Consider the following 12,217-nt stretch of genomic DNA (forward strand, 5'->3'; position numbering starts at 1 on the left):
AAAATCTAAAGGGAAGAGCAAGGTTATCTATGGTAGGCTGGGGCAGAACTAGAAGCAAGCAGAGCAAAGTTGTGCAAGAATACCTTCCTTTCGGATGCTAATGGCAATTGAAGAGGCAGGCAAGTGGTAAGCCTTGAACTTCTAGCAGTTAGAAAGCTGCGGAAACAGTGCAGGCGTTGTGCGGCTTCACTCTTCGCATCCTAGAACGTGGCGCGCTCTCCGTCTCTCGGATGCCATCTAGCGGGTGTTTGCGCAGAGAGCGCTGTGCTGATCGCGGTTCTAAATATTTTTCTGGGTTTTTGGGATGTTTTGGTTCGTTTTTGTGAAGTTTTGGAGAGTTTTGGAATATTTCGGTTCCTTTCGGCGGGTTTTGAAATATTTTGCCCGGATTTTTAAAATGTTTTTATTTGTTTTTATTATTTTTTGGTAAGTTTTTTTGTGTTTTGATAAGTCCTGGCTGGTTTTCTAGTATTTTGGCGTGTTTTCCGAATGTTTTGATCACTTTTGGCGGGTTCTAAAGTATTTCGTCTGGTGTTTGGATTGTTTTAATTTGTTTTGATTTGTTTTTCTTATGTTTTGGTGGGTTCTTGGAAAGGTTTGGTTCATTTTTGCGTATTTTAAAGTATTTTAGCGGGTTTTTGGAATGTTTTGATTTGCATTGATTTTCTTTCTAATGTTTTGACGGATTTTTTGTATGTTTTTTGCGTCTATTGGGAATGTTGTGATCAGTTTCGACGTGTGTATTAACATTTTGGCAGGTTTTTGGAATGTTTTAATTGTTTTTTTACAATATTTCAGCTGGTTTGGGAAATTTTAATTACTTTTGATGTGTTTTACAATATTTTGCCTGGTGTTTGGAATTTCTTGGTTTGTTTTGATTTGTTTTTATAAAGTTTTTGGAAAATTTTGATTCTTTTTGGTGAGTTTTAAAATAGTTTGGCGGGCTTAAAATAATTTGGTGAGTTTTTACAATGTTTTAGCTGGTATTGATTTGTTTTTATTATGTTTTGGCAAGCTTTTTGAAATATTTGGATCAGTTCTGGCTGGTTTTCTAGTATTTTGGCATGTCTTCAGAATGTTTTGATCCGTTTTGGCGGGTTTTAATATATTTTGGCAGGTTTTTAGAATATTTTGTTTGGTTTTCCTATGTCTTTATTATGTTTTGGAGGGCTTTTAGAATGTTTAGATTACTTTGGGCGGGTTTTTAGGATTTTTTTGGTTGGTTTTGATTAGTTTATGTTATGTTTAGTCAGTTTTTTGGTGTGTTTGGATTAGTTTTATTGGGCTTTATCATGTTTTGGCGGTTTTTTTGAATGTTTTATTGACTTCTGACAAATTATATAATATTTTGGCAGGTTTTCAGTATGTTTTGATCAGTTTTTGGGGAGTTCTAAAATATTTTGTCAAGTTTTTGGAATTTTTTGGTTGGTTTTGATTTGTTTTTATGATGTTTTGCCAAGTTTTTTGAATGTTTTGATCAGTTCTGGCTGGTTTTCTAATGTTTTGGCATCTTTTCAGAATGTTTTGATGAGTTTTGCGGGTCCAAATTATTTTGGCGGGTTTTCGGAATATTTTGGTTGGTTTTGATTTGTTTTTATGATGTTTTGGCGGGTTTTCGGAATGTCTTGGTTGGGTTTTAGAATGTTTTGTATTCTCTTGAGTTGTTTTTATTGTGTTGGCAGGTTTTGGAATGTTTGGATTCTTTTTGGCGGGTGTTCGGAATGTTTTGGCGGGTGTTCGGAATGTTTTGATTAGTTTTGACGGGTTTTGAAATATTTTGGCCGGTTTTTAGAAGGTTTCGATTTGTTTTGATTTGTTTTGATTCTGTTTAGCCCAGTTTTTGGTGTGTTTGGATTAGCTTTGGTGGGCTTTATCATGTTTTGTCCGGTTTTTTCAAATGTATTGATCACCTCTGTCTGGTTTTCTATTTTGGCGGGTTTGAAAATATTTTTGGATGAGTTTTGGCGGGTTTGAAAATATTTTGGCTCTTTGCGCAGAGATGACGGTGCCGGTTGCGGTGCGCTCCGGGGCGCTCCTTCTGCGGAAAGACGCCTGGCAGCGGCACTTGGGACAGCTCCGCGTCTCCGTATTCTGCGTTTCTTGCCTTCTGCATCTCAGCAAAATGCTTTCCCACTAGGTCTAGCAAGGAGAAACTGTGGCAGCTGAGTAGATGTAGCCCGGCCCGCCCTTTGAAGTTGACAAGTTCTTGGCATCTCAGAGCCTCAAGGCAAGAGCAAGGTTCTCTATGGTAGGCTGGGGCAGAACTAGCAGCAAGCAGAGCAAAGTTGTCCAAGAATAGCTTCCATTGGAATGCTAATGGCAATTGAAGAGGCAGGCCAGTGGCAAGCCACTAGCTTCTAGCAGTTTGAAAGTTGCAGACACAGTGCAGGTGTTGTGCGGCTTCCTTCTTGGCCTCCTAGAAGGTGCCGCGCTCTCCGTCTCTTGCTTGCCAATATGTTGCCGTGTTCCTCCTATTGTTTGGGTTGTTTTGATTTGTTTTTATGATGTTTTGGCGGGTTTTCGAAATATTTTGGTGGTGTTTTAGAATGTTTTGTTTTCTCTTGTGTTGTTTTTATTGTCTTGGCAGGTTGTGGAACGTTTGGATTCCTTTTGGCGGGTTTGAAAATATTTTGGCTCTTTGCGCAGAGATGACGGTGCCGGTTGCGGTGCGCTCCGGGGCGCTCCTTCTGCGGAAAGACGCCTGGCAGCGGCACTTGGGACAGCTCCGCGTCTCTGTATTCTGCGTTTCTTGCCTTCTGCATCTCAGCAAAATGCTTTCCCACTAGGTCTAGCAAGGAGAAACTGTGGCAGCTGAGTAGATGTAGCCCGGCCCGCCCTTTGAAGTTGACAAGTTCTTGGCATCTCAGAGCCTCAAGGCAAGAGCGAGGTTCTCTATGGTAGGCTGGGGCAGAACTAGCAGCAAGCAGAGCAAAGTTGTCCAAGAATAGCTTCCATTGAAATGCTAATGGCAATTGAAGAGGCAGGCAAGTGGTAAGCCTTGAAATTCTAGCAGTTAGAAAGATGCAGACAAGGTCCGGGTGTTGTGCGGCTTCACTCTTCGCATCGTAGAAGGTACCGCGCTCTCCGTCTCTCCGATGCGATCAAGCGGCTCTTCGCGCAGAGAGCACTGTGCCGGTCACTGTGCGCTGCGGAGCTCTCTTTCTGCCGAAAGACGCCTGGCAGCGGCACTTAACTTCGGAGAGCTCCGTATCTCCGTATTCTGCATTTCTTGTCTTCTGCGTCTCAGCAAAATGCTTTTCCACTGTGTCTAGCAAGGAGAAACTGTGCCAGCACAGTATACGTGCCTGGACTTGTGTTCTCAATTCCCGAGTTCTCGGCATCTCAAAATCTAAAGGGAAGAGCAAGGTTATCTATGGTGTGCTGGGGCAGGACTAGACGCAAGCAGAGCAAAGATGTCCAAGAATACCTTCCTTACGGATGCTAATGGCAATTGAAGAGGCAGGCAAGTGGTAAGCCTTGAAATTCTAGCAGTTAGAAAGCTGCGGACACAGTCCGGGTGTTGTGCGGCTTCACTCTTCGCATCGTGGAAGGTACCGCGCTCTCCGTCTCTCGGATGCGATCAAGCGGCTCTTCGCGCAGAGAGCACTGTGCCGGTCACTGTGCGCTGCGGAGCTCTCTTTCTGCCGAAAGACGCCTGGCAGCGGCACATAACTTCGGAGAGCTCCGTATCTCCGTATTCTGCATTTCTTGTCTTCTGCGTCTCAGCAAAATGCTTTTCCACTGTGTCTAGCAAGGAGAAACTGTGCCAGCACAGTATACGTGCCCGGACTTGTGTTCTCAATTCCCGAGTTCTCGGCATCTCAAAATCTAAAGGGAAGAGCAAGGTTATCTATGGTAGGCTGGGGCAGAACTAGAAGCAAGCAGAGCAAAGTTGTGCAAGAATACCTTCCTTTCGGATGCTAATGGCAATTGAAGAGGCAGGCAAGTGCTAAGCCTTGAACTTCTAGCAGTTAGAAAGCTGCGGAAACAGTGCAGGCGTTGTGCGGCTTCACTCTTCGCATCCTAGAACGTGGCGCGCTCTCCGTCTCTCGGATGCCATCTAGCGGGTGTTTGCGCAGAGAGCGCTGTGCTGATCGCGGTTCTAAATATTTTTCTGGGTTTTTGGGATGTTTTGGTTCGTTTTTGTGAAGTTTTGGAGAGTTTTGGAATATTTCGGTTCCTTTCGGCGGGTTTTGAAATATTTTGCCCGGATTTTTAAAATGTTTTTATTTGTTTTTATTATTTTTTGGTAAGTTTTTTTGTGTTTTGATAAGTCCTGGCTGGTTTTCTAGTATTTTGGCGTGTTTTCCGAATGTTTTGATCACTTTTGGCGGGTTCTAAAGTATTTCGTCTGGTGTTTGGATTGTTTTAATTTGTTTTGATTTGTTTTTCTTATGTTTTGGTGGGTTCTTGGAAAGGTTTGGTTCATTTTTGCGTATTTTAAAGTATTTTAGCGGGTTTTTGGAATGTTTTGATTTGCATTGATTTTCTTTCTAATGTTTTGACGGATTTTTTGTATGTTTTTTGCGTCTATTGGGAATGTTGTGATCAGTTTCGACGTGTGTATTAACATTTTGGCGGGTTTTTGGAATGTTTTAATTGTTTTTTTACAATATTTCAGCTGGTTTGGGAAATTTTAATTACTTTTGATGTGTTTTACAATATTTTGCCTGGTGTTTGGAATTTCTTGGTTTGTTTTGATTTGTTTTTATAAAGTTTTTGGAAAATTTTGATTCTTTTTGGTGAGTTTTAAAATAGTTTGGCGGGCTTAAAATAATTTGGTGAGTTTTTACAATGTTTTAGCTGGTATTGATTTGTTTTTATTATGTTTTGGCAAGCTTTTTGAAATATTTGGATCAGTTCTGGCTGGTTTTCTAGTATTTTGGCATGTCTTCAGAATGTTTTGATCCGTTTTGGCGGGTTTTAATATATTTTGGCAGGTTTTTAGAATATTTTGTTTGGTTTTCCTATGTCTTTATTATGTTTTGGAGGGCTTTTAGAATGTTTAGATTACTTTGGGCGGGTTTTTAGGATTTTTTTGGTTGGTTTTGATTAGTTTATGTTATGTTTAGTCAGTTTTTTGGTGTGTTTGGATTAGTTTTATTGGGCTTTATCATGTTTTGGCGGTTTTTTTGAATGTTTTATTGACTTCTGACAAATTATATAATATTTTGGCAGGTTTTCAGTATGTTTTGATCAGTTTTTGGGGAGTTCTAAAATATTTTGTCAAGTTTTTGGAATTTTTTGGTTGGTTTTGATTTGTTTTTATGATGTTTTGCCAAGTTTTTTGAATGTTTTGATCAGTTCTGGCTGGTTTTCTAATGTTTTGGCATCTTTTCAGAATGTTTTGATGAGTTTTGCGGGTCCAAATTATTTTGGCGGGTTTTCGGAATATTTTGGTTGGTTTTGATTTGTTTTTATGATGTTTTGGCGGGTTTTCGGAATGTCTTGGTTGGGTTTTAGAATGTTTTGTATTCTCTTGAGTTGTTTTTATTGTGTTGGCAGGTTTTGGAATGTTTGGATTCTTTTTGGCGGGTGTTCGGAATGTTTTGGCGGGTGTTCGGAATGTTTTGATTAGTTTTGACGGGTTTTGAAATATTTTGGCCGGTTTTTAGAAGGTTTCGATTTGTTTTGATTTGTTTTGATTCTGTTTAGCCCAGTTTTTGGTGTGTTTGGATTAGCTTTGGTGGGCTTTATCATGTTTTGTCCGGTTTTTTCAAATGTATTGATCACCTCTGTCTGGTATTCTATTTTGGCGGGTTTGAAAATATTTTTGGATGAGTTTTGGCGGGTTTGAAAATATTTTGGCTCTTTGCGCAGAGATGACGGTGCCGGTTGCGGTGCGCTCCGGGGCGCTCCTTCTGCGGAAAGACGCCTGGCAGCGGCACTTGGGACAGCTCCGCGTCTCCGTATTCTGCGTTTCTTGCCTTCTGCATCTCAGCAAAATGCTTTCCCACTAGGTCTAGCAAGGAGAAACTGTGGCAGCTGAGTAGATGTAGCCCGGCCCGCCCTTTGAAGTTGACAAGTTCTTGGCATCTCAGAGCCTCAAGGCAAGAGCAAGGTTCTCTATGGTAGGCTGGGGCAGAACTAGCAGCAAGCAGAGCAAAGTTGTCCAAGAATAGCTTCCATTGGAATGCTAATGGCAATTGAAGAGGCAGGCCAGTGGCAAGCCACTAGCTTCTAGCAGTTTGAAAGTTGCAGACACAGTGCAGGTGTTGTGCGGCTTCCTTCTTGGCCTCCTAGAAGGTGCCGCGCTCTCCGTCTCTTGCTTGCCAATATGTTGCCGTGTTCCTCCTATTGTTTGGGTTGTTTTGATTTGTTTTTATGATGTTTTGGCGGGTTTTCGAAATATTTTGGTGGTGTTTTAGAATGTTTTGTTTTCTCTTGTGTTGTTTTTATTGTCTTGGCAGGTTGTGGAACGTTTGGATTCCTTTTGGCGGGTTTGAAAATATTTTGGCTCTTTGCGCAGAGATGACGGTGCCGGTTGCGGTGCGCTCCGGGGCGCTCCTTCTGCGGAAAGACGCCTGGCAGCGGCACTTGGGACAGCTCCGCGTCTCTGTATTCTGCGTTTCTTGCCTTCTGCATCTCAGCAAAATGCTTTCCCACTAGGTCTAGCAAGGAGAAACTGTGGCAGCTGAGTAGATGTAGCCCGGCCCGCCCTTTGAAGTTGACAAGTTCTTGGCATCTCAGAGCCTCAAGGCAAGAGCGAGGTTCTCTATGGTAGGCTGGGGCAGAACTAGCAGCAAGCAGAGCAAAGTTGTCCAAGAATAGCTTCCATTGAAATGCTAATGGCAATTGAAGAGGCAGGCAAGTGGTAAGCCTTGAAATTCTAGCAGTTAGAAAGATGCAGACAAGGTCCGGGTGTTGTGCGGCTTCACTCTTCGCATCGTAGAAGGTACCGCGCTCTCCGTCTCTCCGATGCGATCAAGCGGCTCTTCGCGCAGAGAGCACTGTGCCGGTCACTGTGCGCTGCGGAGCTCTCTTTCTGCCGAAAGACGCCTGGCAGCGGCACTTAACTTCGGAGAGCTCCGTATCTCCGTATTCTGCATTTCTTGTCTTCTGCGTCTCAGCAAAATGCTTTTCCACTGTGTCTAGCAAGGAGAAACTGTGCCAGCACAGTATACGTGCCCGGACTTGTGTTCTCAATTCCCGAGTTCTCGGCATCTCAAAATCTAAAGGGAAGAGCAAGGTTATCTATGGTGTGCTGGGGCAGGACTAGACGCAAGCAGAGCAAAGATGTCCAAGAATACCTTCCTTACGGATGCTAATGGCAATTGAAGAGGCAGGCAAGTGGTAAGCCTTGAAATTCTAGCAGTTAGAAAGCTGCGGACACAGTCCGGGTGTTGTGCGGCTTCACTCTTCGCATCGTGGAAGGTACCGCGCTCTCCGTCTCTCGGATGCGATCAAGCGGCTCTTCGCGCAGAGAGCACTGTGCCGGTCACTGTGCGCTGCGGAGCTCTCTTTCTGCCGAAAGACGCCTGGCAGCGGCACATAACTTCGGAGAGCTCCGTATCTCCGTATTCTGCATTTCTTGTCTTCTGCGTCTCAGCAAAATGCTTTTCCACTGTGTCTAGCAAGGAGAAACTGTGCCAGCACAGTATACGTGCCCGGACTTGTGTTCTCAATTCCCGAGTTCTCGGCATCTCAAAATCTAAAGGGAAGAGCAAGGTTATCTATGGTAGGCTGGGGCAGAACTAGAAGCAAGCAGAGCAAAGTTGTGCAAGAATACCTTCCTTTCGGATGCTAATGGCAATTGAAGAGGTAGGCAAGTGGTAAGCCTTGAACTTCTAGCAGTTAGAAAGCTGCGGAAACAGTGCAGGCGTTGTGCGGCTTCACTCTTCGCATCCTAGAACGTGGCGCGCTCTCCGTCTCTCGGATGCCATCTAGCGGGTGTTTGCGCAGAGAGCGCTGTGCTGATCGCGGTTCTAAATATTTTTCTGGGTTTTTGGGATGTTTTGGTTCGTTTTTGTGAAGTTTTGGAGAGTTTTGGAATATTTCGGTTCCTTTCGGCGGGTTTTGAAATATTTTGCCCGGATTTTTAAAATGTTTTTATTTGTTTTTATTATTTTTTGGTAAGTTTTTTTGTGTTTTGATAAGTCCTGGCTGGTTTTCTAGTATTTTGGCGTGTTTTCCGAATGTTTTGATCACTTTTGGCGGGTTCTAAAGTATTTCGTCTGGTGTTTGGATTGTTTTAATTTGTTTTGATTTGTTTTTCTTATGTTTTGGTGGGTTCTTGGAAAGGTTTGGTTCATTTTTGCGTATTTTAAAGTATTTTAGCGGGTTTTTGGAATGTTTTGATTTGCATTGATTTTCTTTCTAATGTTTTGACGGATTTTTTGTATGTTTTTTGCGTCTATTGGGAATGTTGTGATCAGTTTCGACGTGTGTATTAACATTTTGGCAGGTTTTTGGAATGTTTTAATTGTTTTTTTACAGTATTTCAGCTGGTTTGGGAAATTTTAATTACTTTTGATGTGTTTTACAATATTTTGCCTGGTGTTTGGAATTTCTTGGTTTGTTTTGATTTGTTTTTATAAAGTTTTTGGAAAATTTTGATTCTTTTTGGTGAGTTTTAAAATAGTTTGGCGGGCTTAAAATAATTTGGTGAGTTTTTGCAATGTTTTAGCTGGTATTGATTTGTTTTTATTATGTTTTGGCAAGCTTTTTGAAATATTTGGATCAGTTCTGGCTGGTTTTCTAGTATTTTGGCATGTCTTCAGAATGTTTTGATCCGTTTTGGCGGGTTTTAATATATTTTGGCAGGTTTTTAGAATATTTTGTTTGGTTTTCCTATGTCTTTATTATGTTTTGGAGGGCTTTTAGAATGTTTAGATTACTTTGGGCGGGTTTTTAGGATTTTTTTGGTTGGTTTTGATTAGTTTATGTTATGTTTAGTCAGTTTTTTGGTGTGTTTGGATTAGTTTTATTGGGCTTTATCATGTTTTGGCGGTTTTTTTGAATGTTTTATTGACTTCTGACAAATTATATAATATTTTGGCAGGTTTTCAGTATGTTTTGATCAGTTTTTGGGGAGTTCTAAAATATTTTGTCAAGTTTTTGGAATTTTTTGGTTGGTTTTGATTTGTTTTTATGATGTTTTGCCAAGTTTTTTGAATGTTTTGATCAGTTCTGGCTGGTTTTCTAATGTTTTGGCATCTTTTCAGAATGTTTTGATGAGTTTTGCGGGTCCAAATTATTTTGGCGGGTTTTCGGAATATTTTGGTTGGTTTTGATTTGTTTTTATGATGTTTTGGCGGGTTTTCGGAATGTCTTGGTTGGGTTTTAGAATGTTTTGTATTCTCTTGAGTTGTTTTTATTGTGTTGGCAGGTTTTGGAATGTTTGGATTCTTTTTGGCGGGTGTTCGGAATGTTTTGGCGGGTGTTCGGAATGTTTTGATTAGTTTTGACGGGTTTTGAAATATTTTGGCCGGTTTTTAGAAGGTTTCGATTTGTTTTGATTTGTTTTGATTCTGTTTAGCCCAGTTTTTGGTGTGTTTGGATTAGCTTTGGTGGGCTTGATCATGTTTTGTCCGGTTTTTTCAAATGTATTGATCACCTCTGTCTGGTATTCTATTTTGGCGGGTTTGAAAATATTTTTGGATGAGTTTTGGCGGGTTTGAAAATATTTTGGCTCTTTGCGCAGAGATGACGGTGCCGGTTGCGGTGCGCTCCGGGGCGCTCCTTCTGCGGAAAGACGCCTGGCAGCGGCACTTGGGACAGCTGCGGGTCTCTGTATTCTGCGTTTCTTGCCTTCTGCATCTCAGCAAAATGCTTTCCCACTAGGTCTAGCAAGGAGAAACTGTGGCAGCTGAGTAGATGTAGCCCGGCCCGCCCTTTGAAGTTGACAAGTTCTTGGCATCTCAGAGCCTCAAGGCAAGAGCAAGGTTCTCTATGGTAGGCTGGGGCAGAACTAGCAGCAAGCAGAGCAAAGTTGTCCAAGAATAGCTTCCATTGGAATGCTAATGGCAATTGAAGAGGCAGGCCAGTGGCAAGCCACTAGCTTCTAGCAGTTTGAAAGTTGCAGACACAGTGCAGGTGTTGTGCGGCTTCCTTCTTGGCCTCCTAGAAGGTGCCGCGCTCTCCGTCTCTTGCTTGCCAATATGTTGCCGTGTTCCTCCTATTGTTTGGGTTGTTTTGATTTGTTTTTATGATGTTTTGGCGGGTTTTCGAAATATTTTGGTGGTGTTTTAGAATGTTTTGTTTTCTCTTGTGTTGTTTTTATTGTCTTGGCAGGTTGTGGAACGTTTGGATTCCTTTTGGCGGGTTTGAAAATATTTTGGCTCTTTGCGCAGAGATGACGGTGCCGGTTGCGGTGCGCTCCGGGGCGCTCCTTCTGCGGAAAGACGCCTGGCAGCGGCACTTGGGACAGCTCCGCGTCTCTGTATTCTGCGTTTCTTGCCTTCTGCATCTCAGCAAAATGCTTTCCCACTAGGTCTAGCAAGGAGAAACTGTGGCAGCTGAGTAGATGTAGCCCGGCCCGCCCTTTGAAGTTGACAAGTTCTTGGCATCTCAGAGCCTCAAGGCAAGAGCGAGGTTCTCTATGGTAGGCTGGGGCAGAACTAGCAGCAAGCAGAGCAAAGTTGTCCAAGAATAGCTTCCATTGAAATGCTAATGGCAATTGAAGAGGCAGGCAAGTGGTAAGCCTTGAAATTCTAGCAGTTAGAAAGATGCAGACAAGGTCCGGGTGTTGTGCGGCTTCACTCTTCGCATCGTAGAAGGTACCGCGCTCTCCGTCTCTCGGATGCGATCAAGCGGCTCTTCGCGCAGAGAGCACTGTGCCGGTCACTGTGCGCTGCGGAGCTCTCTTTCTGCCGAAAGACGCCTGGCAGCGGCACTTAACTTCGGAGAGCTCCGTATCTCCGTATTCTGCATTTCTTGTCTTCTGCGTCTCAGCAAAATGCTTTTCCACTGTGTCTAGCAAGGAGAAACTGTGCCAGCACAGTATACGTGCCCGGACTTGTGTTCTCAATTCCCGAGTTCTCGGCATCTCAAAATCTAAAGGGAAGAGCAAGGTTATCTATGGTAGGCTGGGGCAGAACTAGAAGCAAGCAGAGCAAAGTTGTGCAAGAATACCTTCCTTTCGGATGCTAATGGCAATTGAAGAGGCAGGCAAGTGCTAAGCCTTGAAATTCTAGCAGTTAGAAAGCTGCGGACACAGTCCGGGTGTTGTGCGGCTTCACTCTTCGCATCGTGGAAGGTACCGCGCTCTCCGTCTCTCGGATGCGATCAAGCGGCTCTTCGCGCAGAGAGCACTGTGCCGGTCACTGTGCGCTGCGGAGCTCTCTTTCTGCCGAAAGACGCCTGGCAGCGGCACATAACTTCGGAGAGCTCCGTATCTCCGTATTCTGCATTTCTTGTCTTCTGCGTCTCAGCAAAATGCTTTTCCACTGTGTCTAGCAAGGAGAAACTGTGCCAGCACAGTATACGTGCCCGGACTTGTGTTCTCAATTCCCGAGTTCTCGGCATCTCAAAATCTAAAGGGAAGAGCAAGGTTATCTATGGTAGGCTGGGGCAGAACTAGAAGCAAGCAGAGCAAAGTTGTGCAAGAATACCTTCCTTTCGGATGCTAATGGCAATTGAAGAGGCAGGCAAGTGGTAAGCCTTGAACTTCTAGCAGTTAGAAAGCTGCGGAAACAGTGCAGGCGTTGTGCGGCTTCACTCTTCGCATCCTAGAACGTGGCGCGCTCTCCGTCTCTCGGATGCCATCTAGCGGGTGTTTGCGCAGAGAGCGCTGTGCTGATCGCGGTTCTAAATATTTTTCTGGGTTTTTGGGATGTTTTGGTTCGTTTTTGTGAAGTTTTGGAGAGTTTTGGAATATTTCGGTTCCTTTCGGCGGGTTTTGAAATATTTTGCCCGGATTTTTAAAATGTTTTTATTTGTTTTTATTATTTTTTGGTAAGTTTTTTTGTGTTTTGATAAGTCCTGGCTGGTTTTCTAGTATTTTGGCGTGTTTTCCGAATGTTTTGATCACTTTTGGCGGGTTCTAAAGTATTTCGTCTGGTGTTTGGATTGTTTTAATTTGTTTTGATTTGTTTTTCTTATGTTTTGGTGGGTTCTTGGAAAGGTTTGGTTCATTTTTGCGTATTTTAAAGTATTTTAGCGGGTTTTTGGAATGTTTTGATTTGCATTGATTTTCTTTCTAATGTTTTGACGGATTTTTTGTATGTTTTTTGCGTCTATTGGGAATGTTGTGATCAGTTTCGACGTGTGTATTAAC

The sequence above is a fragment of the Passer domesticus genome, chromosome 2, assembly GCF_036417665.1.
Source record: "Passer domesticus isolate bPasDom1 chromosome 2, bPasDom1.hap1, whole genome shotgun sequence".
Taxonomy (NCBI): domain Eukaryota; kingdom Metazoa; phylum Chordata; class Aves; order Passeriformes; family Passeridae; genus Passer; species Passer domesticus.